This window comes from Colobus angolensis, unplaced genomic scaffold, assembly GCF_000951035.1.
Source record: "Colobus angolensis palliatus isolate OR3802 unplaced genomic scaffold, Cang.pa_1.0 Scaffold423, whole genome shotgun sequence".
NCBI lineage: Eukaryota > Metazoa > Chordata > Mammalia > Primates > Cercopithecidae > Colobus > Colobus angolensis.
The window spans coordinates 488671-500440 of NW_012117633.1; the positions used below are offsets into that span (position 1 = coordinate 488671).

The 11770-nt window shown below is 49.9% G+C and overlaps 1 protein-coding gene and 1 long non-coding RNA gene across 2 annotated transcripts in view; one reads left to right on the forward strand and one right to left on the reverse strand.

Moving 5' to 3' along the window:
* KIAA1671 (KIAA1671 ortholog) overlaps window positions 1-11770 on the forward strand; it is a 186475-nt gene that overhangs the window by 86637 nt on the left and 88068 nt on the right. The window lies entirely within an intron of this gene.
* LOC105522273 overlaps window positions 9491-11770 on the reverse strand; it is a 10066-nt gene continuing 7786 nt past the window's right edge. Inside the window, exon 5 of the long non-coding RNA XR_001003417.1 lies at window positions 9491-9967. This is a non-coding gene — a long non-coding RNA (uncharacterized LOC105522273). The remainder of the gene's footprint in view (window positions 9968-11770) is intronic.

An 11770-nucleotide genomic window follows, 5' to 3' on the forward strand; every position in this document is an offset into this window, starting at 1 on the left:
TGGTCTCGAACTCCTAACCTCAGGTGATCTGCCCAGCTTGGCCTCCCAAAATGCTGGGATTATAGATGTGAGCCACCGTGCCTGGCCTGGTCCATTCTGTTTCAAGCAAAGATGTTGTTTGTTGCTGATGATGGTGATGATGATGACAATGATTTTGTTCCACTTCTCGGAACTGAACTCATGCTGCCAAAAACAAAAGTCTTCTTTCTTCATAAACCAGTTTACCTTGTGGGAATCTGGCATTTTGCATTTTTCCTCCCCAAGCCAAATGAGGATGCCTATTCTATAAGAATGTCAGCAGAGATAGAAATCTGAACATTTCCTTTAAAAATTTCTGCGTAGAAAACTAAATTGAGGCAGAACTGCACTTGAAGATTTCAGTTGCCATGGCTACGGGTAATACAGTGAATCGTGTTCTCACATGCGTTCTTCCTTGGACCTTCAACTGCTATATCTCTGTTACAGGATTTTGACTATTAAATGCATTTTATTCAGTAAGGGGTTGAGAGGAGATACCTGCTGCTGAGTCCCCACTGACTGAAATGCTTCAACCAGCAAGGATTTGTTGAGCGTCTCCTAGGCTCTGGTTCCTCAAGGTTCATCTTAATCACGGTCCTGTGGGTGTTGGGATTACCACCTCCGTTTTAGAGATGGGCAAGTGCAGCCCCATAGAGTTTGGCTTGTATGTTTGTTTGTGTGTTAATTCATTCATTCTTTAGTTTACTTGTTCATTCATTTACTCCTTTGTTTATCCTCTCAACAAATATTTATTGAGTCTTTTCTCTGTGCCCGACGCTGTTATAGTCACTAAGCATCAGAGGGGAATAAGAAAAACACAGTTCCTGCCCGGGCTGAGTGCGTGTTCTAGTGGGAGAAACAGCTATTACATATGAAAGATAAATAATTCTAAATACAGATAAATGCATGAAGACAAGGAAACGGAATGATGTGACAATGAAACAGGTGATGAGACTGGGAGGAAGCGTGACTGGAATAACATTTGGGTAGAGCTCTGAGGGAAGGAGTCAGCCACACAGGGATCTGGGGAAGGAGGCTGCAGGCAGAGGGAACAGCATGTGCAAAGGCCCTGCAGTGGGAACAAGCTGAGAGAGGTTGAGGCATAGTAAGGCCAATATTGCCAGCCTCCCACCGGGCACGTGGGGGAAGCAAGTGGGGGCCTTGTGGGCCAGGGCAGAATGTGTAGAGTTTATTCTGGCTGTAGTGGAGAGATGAAGGAGCGTTTTTGGTGGAGGCTAAGATCATAGGATGGAGAATTGTCAAGCCCAGCCAGGCTGATGTGTGGGGAGTGGACTGGAGGGGCAGGAGGTAAAGCAGGGAGGCCAGCGGCAGTGGGGACTTGGATCCAGTGCTGGGGTGGGTAGGAAGCAAGGAGAAGTGGTCGGGTTCAGGTTCTAGTTCCAAGTTCAAGCCAATGGGAATGGATGTGGAAGATCTGGGGTAGAAGAGCAACTACGGAGGGTCCCCAGTGTCTGGCCCGAATAACAGGCGGGTGGTGCCATGTTTTATTGCAACAGGGAAGAGTGTGGAGGGAGCAGCTTTAGATCCAGGGGAGCTGTTGCGAGTTGGTGGGAGGAGACGGCATCACAGCACAAGAGGAGAGACTGGCCTGGGCTGTGAGTGTGGTCCCTCCGCCGCCTGCACTGGAGGGAGGCAGGGTGGCCTCCCAGATGCAGGGAACAGGGAGGGTGAGCTCAAGGTCACCAGCTGAGTGTGGACGGGGAAGTTGCAAATTAGTGGAAAGAGAGAATTTACTGAGTTTTGGAAGCAGACAGGTTTCTGGGTTTAAATCCAACTGGCAAGTGACTGTGTTCATTGAGCACTTACTATGTGCTGGGTAGTTTCTAGGCAGTGTCTCACACAACCCTCACACAAGCCCTATGAAGCGATTGCTATCGTTAACCCCATTTACAGATGAGGAGACTGAGATTCGGAGAGGTGCAGTAACTTGTCTGAAGTCACACAGCGCATTGGTGGAGGGTCCAGTTTTGAGCAGGCAGCCTAGCTATGCTTCACAACTTAGGAACCAGATCAGAGGCTCAGATTTCTCATCTTTCAAGAGGAGAGACAAGACCTTGCAGGGCTGTTAGTGGAATGCCGTGAAATAATGGATGTCAACCCCTGTAGAGTGCCTAGCGCTGTGCTTGGGCACAATAGGTGCCTAAGGGACGGCTACTCCCTCCCCCGACCTGTTTCTGTTCGCTTGGTTTCCATTAAGTGACACTCGCTGCTGGCAGCTCATTACTGCACAGTGTGTTCAATTGCTTGGAGAAGTCCTTCCTCCAAGGGATCTCATTAAGTCCGTTTTGAAATGAGAACACTTGGTGGGGACGGGCAGGCAGTTATTATTATACCCTGAAAATAACTTGTTAGAGTAAGAATGGAGAGGTATCGGGATCTTCCCTGCTCCCAACACACACACACACACACACACACACACACACACACGCACACGCATAGTCGCTGTGCCCGCTCCTTCTGCTTCTGTTCCTGGCGGTGATGCTGGTTTGCAGGCACTTTGCCAGCCCCCTACCTTGCCTCCCAGGACTTTTCACTTTGGATTAAAGAAGGGAGGGAGGAGAGAGAGATACCTGGGGACACCCTGAGGACTGTGCAGGTGTCCACATCCAAACACGAAGGCTGCTCCCAACTTAAAGCATCGCTCTTGTTTTTGAAGAAAGCAAACCATCAACTCAGACCTTCTTGAGAGAGGGGTTGTTCTGTCAGAGCTCCAAACAGGGCATTTTCTGTTGCCTTCTTGAGACCTGGGATGAAGGGTGGTGAAATGGGAGCAGGGCTGCCCAGTTGAAACGCAGGTGTTGGTCATTTGCCAAGAGCTCGGAGCCCTCCAGAGGGACCAGCATGTTGTGCCGCGCGTGGCACGTGCAGACCCCCAGCGTGGCTTTGTGGAGTGAATGAATCGGGAGTGGAGACCTGAAGGGCCCTTATAGATTGTCACGGCAACCCCTCCTCATTAGCTGAGAGGATGCAGGCCCAGGCAGCACCTGCATCTATCCAAGGCCCCGCAGCAGGTGGGAGGTGAGCAGGTCCCGGGGTGGGAAGTAAAAGGTGAGAATGAGAATACCTCTAAAGAGAACTCGAAGAAGGAGCAGAGCGGGACTAGCTAGTTCATTTTAGTGAAGGCTGACGCAGCAGAATCCCCAGGCCTTCCTCCAGTGGCCTCTCCAGGCCTCCTTTTCTTTCTGAAAAGAAAAGATAGGGAGGTAGGATTAAAGCTCTGAGCAGTATTGTAAGAAAATATGCCACGTGCCTTGAGAAAGGTGATTGTGAAAATGAGCGCTTAGGAAGATGCGTCACCATTGCTGTCTGAGCCCAGCCCCAGGAGGTACGCATCCGCATTCTCACGACTTTGTGTTTTCATGAGCACAGCCTGTGTCCTGGGTGGATCTGGGAGCACCAGGAAGCCGGCCCTTCCTTCCTCTCCATCCCTCCTGCCTCCCTCTGATTCTCGCCGAGCCCCGGCTCTGCGCATGGTTCTATGCTATGTCCACTTGTTCGTTCCCCAGCTCTTTATTGAGTGTTTTAAGGAGTGGGGATACTGTAGTCCACAAGACAGACAGATATGAGTGTGCTGAGTCTCAGGTAGTGTTTCTTGAGACATGAGGAAGGCTGCCTCCAGAGTGTGTGTACAAAAGTTCCCCAGCCTGCAGACCAGACAAGCCCAGGTCCAGGCCTCATACAGTCATTTCCTAGCTAAGTGACCTTGAGCACAACACCGAACATCTCTGAGCCTCAGTTTCCTACTCTGTAAAATGGCAGAGTTACCATCCAGTTCACTCTGTGATTCTAGAGATTCTATGGGGAAAGGTAGGTGTGGTTCTTATGAAAGGCGGGGTGCCATGCAGTCCAGTCTCTGCACAGAATCACATTCCAGCATCTGGGAGCAAAAAACAATAAAAATTACAAATGCTATGCCTCTCTAAAAGAACAGCAAGAGGCTGGGTGCAGTGGCTCACGCCTGTAATCCCAGCACTTTGGGAGGCCGAGGCGGGTGGATCACAGGTCAGGAGATCAAGACCGTCCTGGCTAACATGGTGAAACCCCGTCTCTACTAAAAATACAAAAAATTAGCCAGGTGTGATGGTGGGCGCCTGTAGTCCCAGCTACTTGGGAAGCTGAGGCAGGAAAATGACGTGAACCCGGGAGGCGGAGCTTTCAGTGAGCCCAGATCACATCACTGCACCCCAGCCTGGGTGACAATACGAGACTACGTCAAAAAAAAAAAAAAAAAATCAAGAAACATGTAAATGATAAGCTGTAGGAATACTGATGACTGCTAAGTCCTTCTAGACTCATCCCCTTATGCCCAAATCGCAGCCTCATCTTTGTTCCTTTTTGTGGTTCTGTTTCCTGATCCTTTTTGACTTAGCATGACCTCACCGTTCTGGTTAGCCTTCGGCTTTCTTCTCCCTTGTCTCTGGTCCTGGTCTTCTCTAGCCAAGACAAAAAATTTCTTTGAAGGTGCAGCACCCAGTGGAGGAAGCCTAGGTTTTCTGCTGGGCCTGCCAGCAATAGCACTGTCCCTGGGATCAGATGGAGAGGGAGGATTTGGAGCTGCAGAGCCAGACGTGTTCCCTGCCTGCCGCAGATGGTAGTTGGGGAGCTAAGCTGGGAGTTCTTCCTGTCCTCTCTGTGATGAGTTCACCAGCTGGTATTAGTATGGTTTTCGGCAAAGTATGGCCTGTGAACCAAGAATGAGTTTTGCACTTTTAAAAGGTTGTAAAAGAAACCAAAAACCACCCAGAACACAAAGAAGGTGTGATAGAGACTGCATGTGACTTGCAAAGCCTGAAATATTTACTATATGGCCCTTTACGGGAAGTTTTCCAAGTCCTGGATGCAGAGATCCACCTAGGTTCTTCCCATCTTCCTACACTTTTCTGAGCATCTTATTCCCTCATGGTCCCCAAATGGCTGCCACAGTTCCAGCCATCCTCAGGAGCCCGGACAACATCCCACCAAGGAAGAGGGTGCATCACGAGGAAGACTTCTCCCTGTAGTCCACTTGCCCCCAGGTCCCATTGGCCAGGATTTGGTAGGCAGAGGGTTGTGAAAAATTGACACATACAGAATGGCAAAGAGAATACTGTGATGGGAGAAGCCCAGGAGTTGAGGAACACAGAGAAGGCACTTTACGTGGAGGAGAGAGCAGCAAAGAAGGCTTCCTGGAGGTGGTGGCATCAGCACAAAATAGAAATTGGCCAGAGAAAGGGGTGGGGAAGAGAAGGCATTACGTTGCAAATAGAGTAGTTCTTCCATCCCCTCCCCTCCCCTCCTCTCTCTCCCCTTTCCTTCCCTTCTTTACTTCATTCATTCATTTATCCATTCAACAAACACTTACCGAATGCCTCCAGTGTGCCAGGCACAGGGGGCAATAGCGGAGACTAAGACATAGAAGATTTCTGTTCTTATAAGCCTTCCTTAGAGGGACAGTAATAAATAAACACTTAGAGAAATACCAAGTAGTTATAATTATTAAAGTGTAAGCGAAAGGGTGCTGTGATAGGGTCTGGAGAGTAACCTCACAGCTGTGACTCAGAAGCAGGAAGCATCAAGGCTGCGTAGGATCTGCAGGCAGCTCTGGGTTGGAAAAAACTGGGTGGAGGGAGCTGGGGGGTTTGCTTTGATTGCCCTGATGCCGGGGCCTCTGGAAGAGATTAAATCCAGGCTAGCCCAAGGTCTAGGACTCTGAGGCTGTGGAATGTGCATTGTACCCAAAAGGTGGGCTGCCATGGGGACCTGTGGAGTGATACCCCTTTGTCAAGATGCCAGAGCTGCCTGGCTGCCCCATTCCCTGCCCTCCCCGCCCACCCCAGCATGGCTCCTGGAACAGCGTTGGTGGTGCAAAAGAGAGGCTCTCCGAGTGCAGAGAAGCGAGTCACATGAGAACAGACCTCCAGCCGGGTCAGGAGAAAGCACTCCTGTGTGGAGGCGTGCTCTGCAAGTGGAGACCATTCCTCACAGCAGCTGTGACATGAGAGAGGGGTGGGGGCTGCCCAGCGGCATGATGGAAATGATGGGGGTGGGGCGTGGTACCACTGTTCCCTTGCCCAGAGAGCCAAAGCTGCTGAGCACAGGCCTCCAAGTCAGACTTTGCCACTAAGCCACTGCACAACCTCCAGCCTTCACTCTCTGCCTCAATTTTCTCCTCTGTACGATGGGGATACATGTTTTGTTCCCATGAGTTGGTCAGAGCATATAATGTTACCACCACTTGGTAAGAAGGGTACTGTTTTTCTCCCCTTTTAAAGGCAAAGAAGGTGAGGCTAGAGAAGGTAAGTTACTTGCCCAGGATCACACAGCAAGGAGCTGGAGGGCCAGGCAGTCAGACTTTGGAGCCTTAACCTAAACCATGCTTGGGAGGATGACGTGAGACGATGTGGGGCCTGGCACACACAGTATATCCCGTCAGCTCTTAGGAAATATGTACCCTATTAGAGCATCAGAGCAGCCTTTGGACGAGTGTTGATTTAGCCTGGGGAAGAGGGCATTTCTCTTTATAAGTTTGTTTTTCAAAATGTAGGTACTTTTTTTTTTTTTTGAGACAGAGTCTTGGTCTGTCACCCAGGCTGGAGTGTAGTGGTGCAATCTCTGCTCACTACAACCTCTGCCTCCCAGGTTCAAGCGATTCTCCTGCCTCAGCCTCCCGAGTAGCTGGGATCACAGGCGTGTGCCACCATACCCGGCTAATTTTTGTATTTTTGGTAGAGATGGGGTTTCACCATGTTGGTCAGGCTGGTCTTGAACTCCTGACCTCGTGATCCACCCACCTTGGCCTCCTGAAGTGCTGGTATTACAGGTGTGAGCCACTGCATCCGGCCAAATGTGGGTACTTAAGCCACACTCATTCCAATGGTGGATTCCAATGGGGCAGTCCCCATTGGAATATCTGTGCCCGTTGCTGGGAGCCTGCTGTGTGCTCTTGGCTTGCACCAATACCTGGGAGGTAGGTGTCATGATTTCCATCTGCAAAAGGAGGCAGCTGTGGCAGGAGAAGGCTGTGTAAGGGCCCCAGGCCACACAGTATTTGTAAGTGGGTCTGGTGGCTTTGCAGAGGAAGGCCGAGGGTTTTGAGTTGGTCTTTCCTGTGGTCTTCCTGGGTAGCTGCCTTGGGGAATCACATCCCGGAGAGAAGGGGAGCATTGCCTGGGGCCCCACAGTGGTGTGGGGCAGAGCCTGGCTCTTCCTCTCCATTCAGCCTGGGCAGGAGGGCATGGAAGATGCCCTCTGAGGCCACCCAGACCTGCTGGTCACTGGAGCTGTTAGCGTGGTTGAGTTTTTGTCAGAATGCAGTACGGGAGGGGGGTCCCCAAAGCCATGTTGGCGAACCTTGTGTTTTTCACCGTCAGGCTTTAGTTGGGGTTCGCGGCCAATCTACGTGTGAGTAGGAGAAAGCCAAATGGAGTGGAGGGAAGGAGGAACACACGTCAAGGTCTTCCCTCCTGTGACCACATCTTCTGTACCCCATAATTCAGCTGACACAAATGGGGGTATTCACAGGGGCAGGGTAGCCCGGTGGTTAAGGGCACAGGCTTTCAGTTCCACCCAGCCGTGCGTTGTGTCACCGCTCTGCACATAGCAGATGCATGACTTGGACTAGCGATGTCATTTGTCCAGAGCCTTTGTTGTCCCATCATACAATGGAGATTACAGCCTTCCTGGGTTATACGTGTCAGCGAGGCAGTAGGGCGCACAGTAGTCCCTTGGTGAATGACAGCTACTGTGAGTTGCGACTGTGCTTACTACAAACCCCAGGTAAAACCGTCGCACGGAATCAGGAGTGAGCCTCTTGCTTCCCTGCTATAGTACCTGGTTCATAGTAGGCACTAAAGATTAAGTGCTTGTTGAAGTCAGGACAGGAGGGAGGGAGCAAGGAAAGAAAGGCCAGAAAGGCTTTCTCATTTTTTCAATCTTTTATGATACTCATGGAGACCTTCATAATCTGGGAGTGTTGCTTAGGGGGCAGGTCAGCCGAGTAAAGCAAACTCACTGGTCAGAAATACATTTCTTAAGGGAGGTCAAGTGTTCCTCCTCCCTGTTCTCATTTGCTGTTTCCCAAGAACATGTTGCTTTGTTTTGCTAACTGAGCCAACCATGTGGGACTTCAGCTACTTCGGTGGAAAGAAGCGTGCTGTCCAGCCCCAGGCAGTGTGGCCAAAGACACCAGCAGAGCTCCCCTCCTCCTTCCTGGGGGCTGATTGCCCCCAGAACCACTGGGTCACCCAGCGAGATAAGTCAGGCAGGGGAATTAGGTGGGGGCCTGCCGCCTGCCTTTTTCCATTTTAGAGAAGGCCAGGGTTTGCAGCCTTATGAGAGGCCTGGCTCTTGGAAGAGGGGCTGTAATTACTGATTGGCTTCACCATGCCAGGCAGGGCCGCATGGCAGACTCTCCACAGCGTGGAAAACGCTGCTTTCTGCTTGAGCTGAGGGTGGGGACTGATAAAGAAAGGTGATGAGTTTCTGTCTGTTTCTAGACAGATTCCTTGCCAGATGATTTTTTTTTTTTTTTTTGCTCATCCCAAGGTTAATTAAAGACATCTTAGGTCACTAAAATGACTATTTGAAGAAGAATGTGATAAATTAACACAAGGTAATAATCTTGGGCTTGGTTTATAAATAATCTGGGATTGACTTGTAAAATCAAGTCATTTCTATTTTTTTTTTCTTTTATCTGAATTCCTTTCTTTGTTGCCTTGGAAACAAGTCTCCCAAGGGGGATGTTTGGAGTCCTGTGACTTGGGTTCAAGCCTCAGTGATTCCTTCATTTCACACGGTGGGTGCGATGAGAGCCTCTTGAGGATGTTGAGTATCAAGGGTGGACAGGATACGTCCCTGCCGCCCACACGCTCAGGACCCAGAGGGGAAGACTGATGGTTAAACCAAATTACAGCCACGTAAACTGTGTGATTCAGTGGGGGTTACATAGGCAGGGTGGGAACCCAGAGGTGCCCTCTGCCCCCATGGACATAAGGAAACGGGGGAGGTGTCTCAGAGGCAGGAGTATCTAAGGTGAGCTGTGGTGGACTAGATGCTGGCCAGGTGAGGACGGGGTGGAAAGGTGTCTTAGCCAGAGGGAACAGCATATGCAAAAGGCGGAACAAGACATGGCATGGCACATTCCAGGATGAACATCTGTCCAGTTTATCCAGGGTAGAAAGAAACTGGGGAAACAGGTAATATGTGAGGTTGCAGACGCTGTCAAAGTTCAGATCATGCACAATTCCTGGGAGATATCAGAGAAGGCGCCTGCTGCAGATGGACCGTGAGGCCTTAGGGCAGCCCTCGGTCTGGGCCTGTTTCTTTAGTTAAGTGGGAAGGTTGGCCTGGGTTGGTCCCTGCTGGTGTCCTGGTTCTGACTGTCTAGGGTCCTGTGATTCATTTGAACAGTAAGATGATAGGAATTATAATAGAAAAACGATTATCCCTTGTGGTCACCATTTATTGAGTATTGTTGTTGTTGTTGTTATTTTGAGACAGAGTCTTGTTCTGTCACCCACGCTGGAGTGCAGTGGTGCGATCTCCACTCACTGCAACCTCCACTTCCAGGGTTCAAGAGATGCTCCTGCCTCAGGCTCCTGAGTAGCTGGAACTACAGGTGCACACCACTATGCCTGGCTAATTATTGTATTTTTAGTAGAGACGAGGTTTTGCTGTGTTGGTCAGGCTGGTATCGAACTCCTGGCCTGAAGTGATCCACCTGCCTCAGCCTCCGAAACTGCTGGGATTACAGGTGTGAGCCACTGCGCCCGGCCTTATTGAGTGTTTCCTATGTGCCAGGGGCACAAATTATCTCGGTTGTTTTTTTTGTCGCAACCTTTTGAAGCGGGTGGGCCTCATACAAGATGAGAAAACCAGGACTCAGGTGATGCAGGCCTTACGCGGAAGCCCTGTGCCATCTGCTACCTTCTGACTGATGGTGTTGCTCCATCTGAAAGAGAGAAAAAAGTAGGTTGAAGCTGAGTTCATGAGCCAGCCCTTCCCACATGTAGTCCTGGGAATTTGTCTCCAGGCCAGTTGTCAAGAAAGGGAAACTAATGCAGTTGGCAACTAGGCAAGCCCTCAGTTCTGAAGGCTTTTCCTGACCCTCACAAGAGGCCATGGGGAACAACCCAGATAACTGTAGAGAAATGAGGTGGTGAAAGACTTTGGGATCAGACAGGTCTGGGTTCAAGTCCCAGAGCCCTCTTGCCAGCTCAGTGACCTCGGGCAAGTCCCTTTTTTTTTTTTAGAGGGCGTCTTGCTCTGTCACCCAGGCTGGAGTGCAGTGGCGTGATCTCGGCTCACTGCAACCTCTGCCTCCCAGGTTCAAGCGATTCTCCCACCTCATCCCCCCAGGTAGCTGATACTACAGGCATGTGCCACTGCGCCCAGCTAATTTTTTATATTTTCAGTAGAGACAGGGTTTCACCATGTTAGCCAGGATGGTCTCAAACTTCGACCTTGTGATCCGCCCGCCCCAGCCTCCCAAAGTACTGGGATTACAGGCGTGAGCCACTGCACCCAGCCCAGGGCAAGTCCTTTGGCTCTTTAAACCTCACTGTTCTCTGCAAAATGGGGAACATCACTAACAGGACTCACCTTTAAGGGTTGTTTTGAGGGTTAAATGAGGTGAGATGTGCAAGTAACCATTTCCTGGTACACAGTACATACTCCATTAGTGGTTGTTATTATTTCCACTGTACCACCTTCTTTTTTGTTTGTTTGTTTTGTTTTGAGATGGAATCTTGCTCTGTTGCACAGGCTGGAGGGCAGTGGTGCAATCTTGGCTCATTGCAACCTCTGCCTCCTGGGTTCAAGCGATTCTCCTGCCTCAACCTCCTGAGTAGCTGGGATTATAGGAACCTGCCACCACAGTAGAGATGGGGTTTTGCCATGTTGGCCAGGCTGGTCTTGAACTCCTGACCTCAGGTGATCTGCCCACTTCAGACCCCCAAAGTGCTGGGATTACAGGCGTGAGCCACCGCTCCTGGCCCCACCTTCTTTATTAACATAATATTAGTGTACGTCGTCTAGGATGCATAGTCCTGGAATGTCCAATCTTTTAAGAAGCAGGATGTGAGGAGGGTCATATAAATGGGACCTCCTGCGGGAGATCTGGAAAAAGCTGAAGGTTGTCTTGGAGGCAGGAGAGGAGGGGAGGGCAGCTGTAGACAGGGATGCCACATGTCCAGAACTCCGAGGGCAAGACTGAACGTGCCCCTACTTTCTGGCCTTTTCACGTGGTGTTCTCGCTTTCAGCCCTCTTGGAATACTCCTATTTATCCTTCAAAACCCCACCCAGATACCCCTCTTTTAATTTTAAGTCTTTAATAAGTGATCATTGCCCTGTTCTTTCCTCAACCTTTGAATTTCTTGGTTGGGGTTCACCCCTCCCTATTATGTTCCCATAGCATGTTATTCACTTATTCATCAGAACCCTTGGCAATTGTTCATTTTTTTTTCCTGTTTCTTTCTTCCACCAGACCAAGGATTCTTGAAATTACGCGTTTATATTAGACTTCGGGGAGAAAATGGGATAGCCTCAGATTTGAGTTGAACTTTGGGGACACCTTCCACCCTTTAATGGCTAAGAATCAGATAGATATACTGAGCTCTTCAGAGACTGTAGGTCCCCTCAAACCCAACACTAAGCTTGCAGAAAGTAACTGTCCAGGGAATGTTTGTTGAATGAATGAATTACTGACATATTCTGATTTCTTCTTTCTCTCTCTCTCTTCTCTCGCTCTCTCTC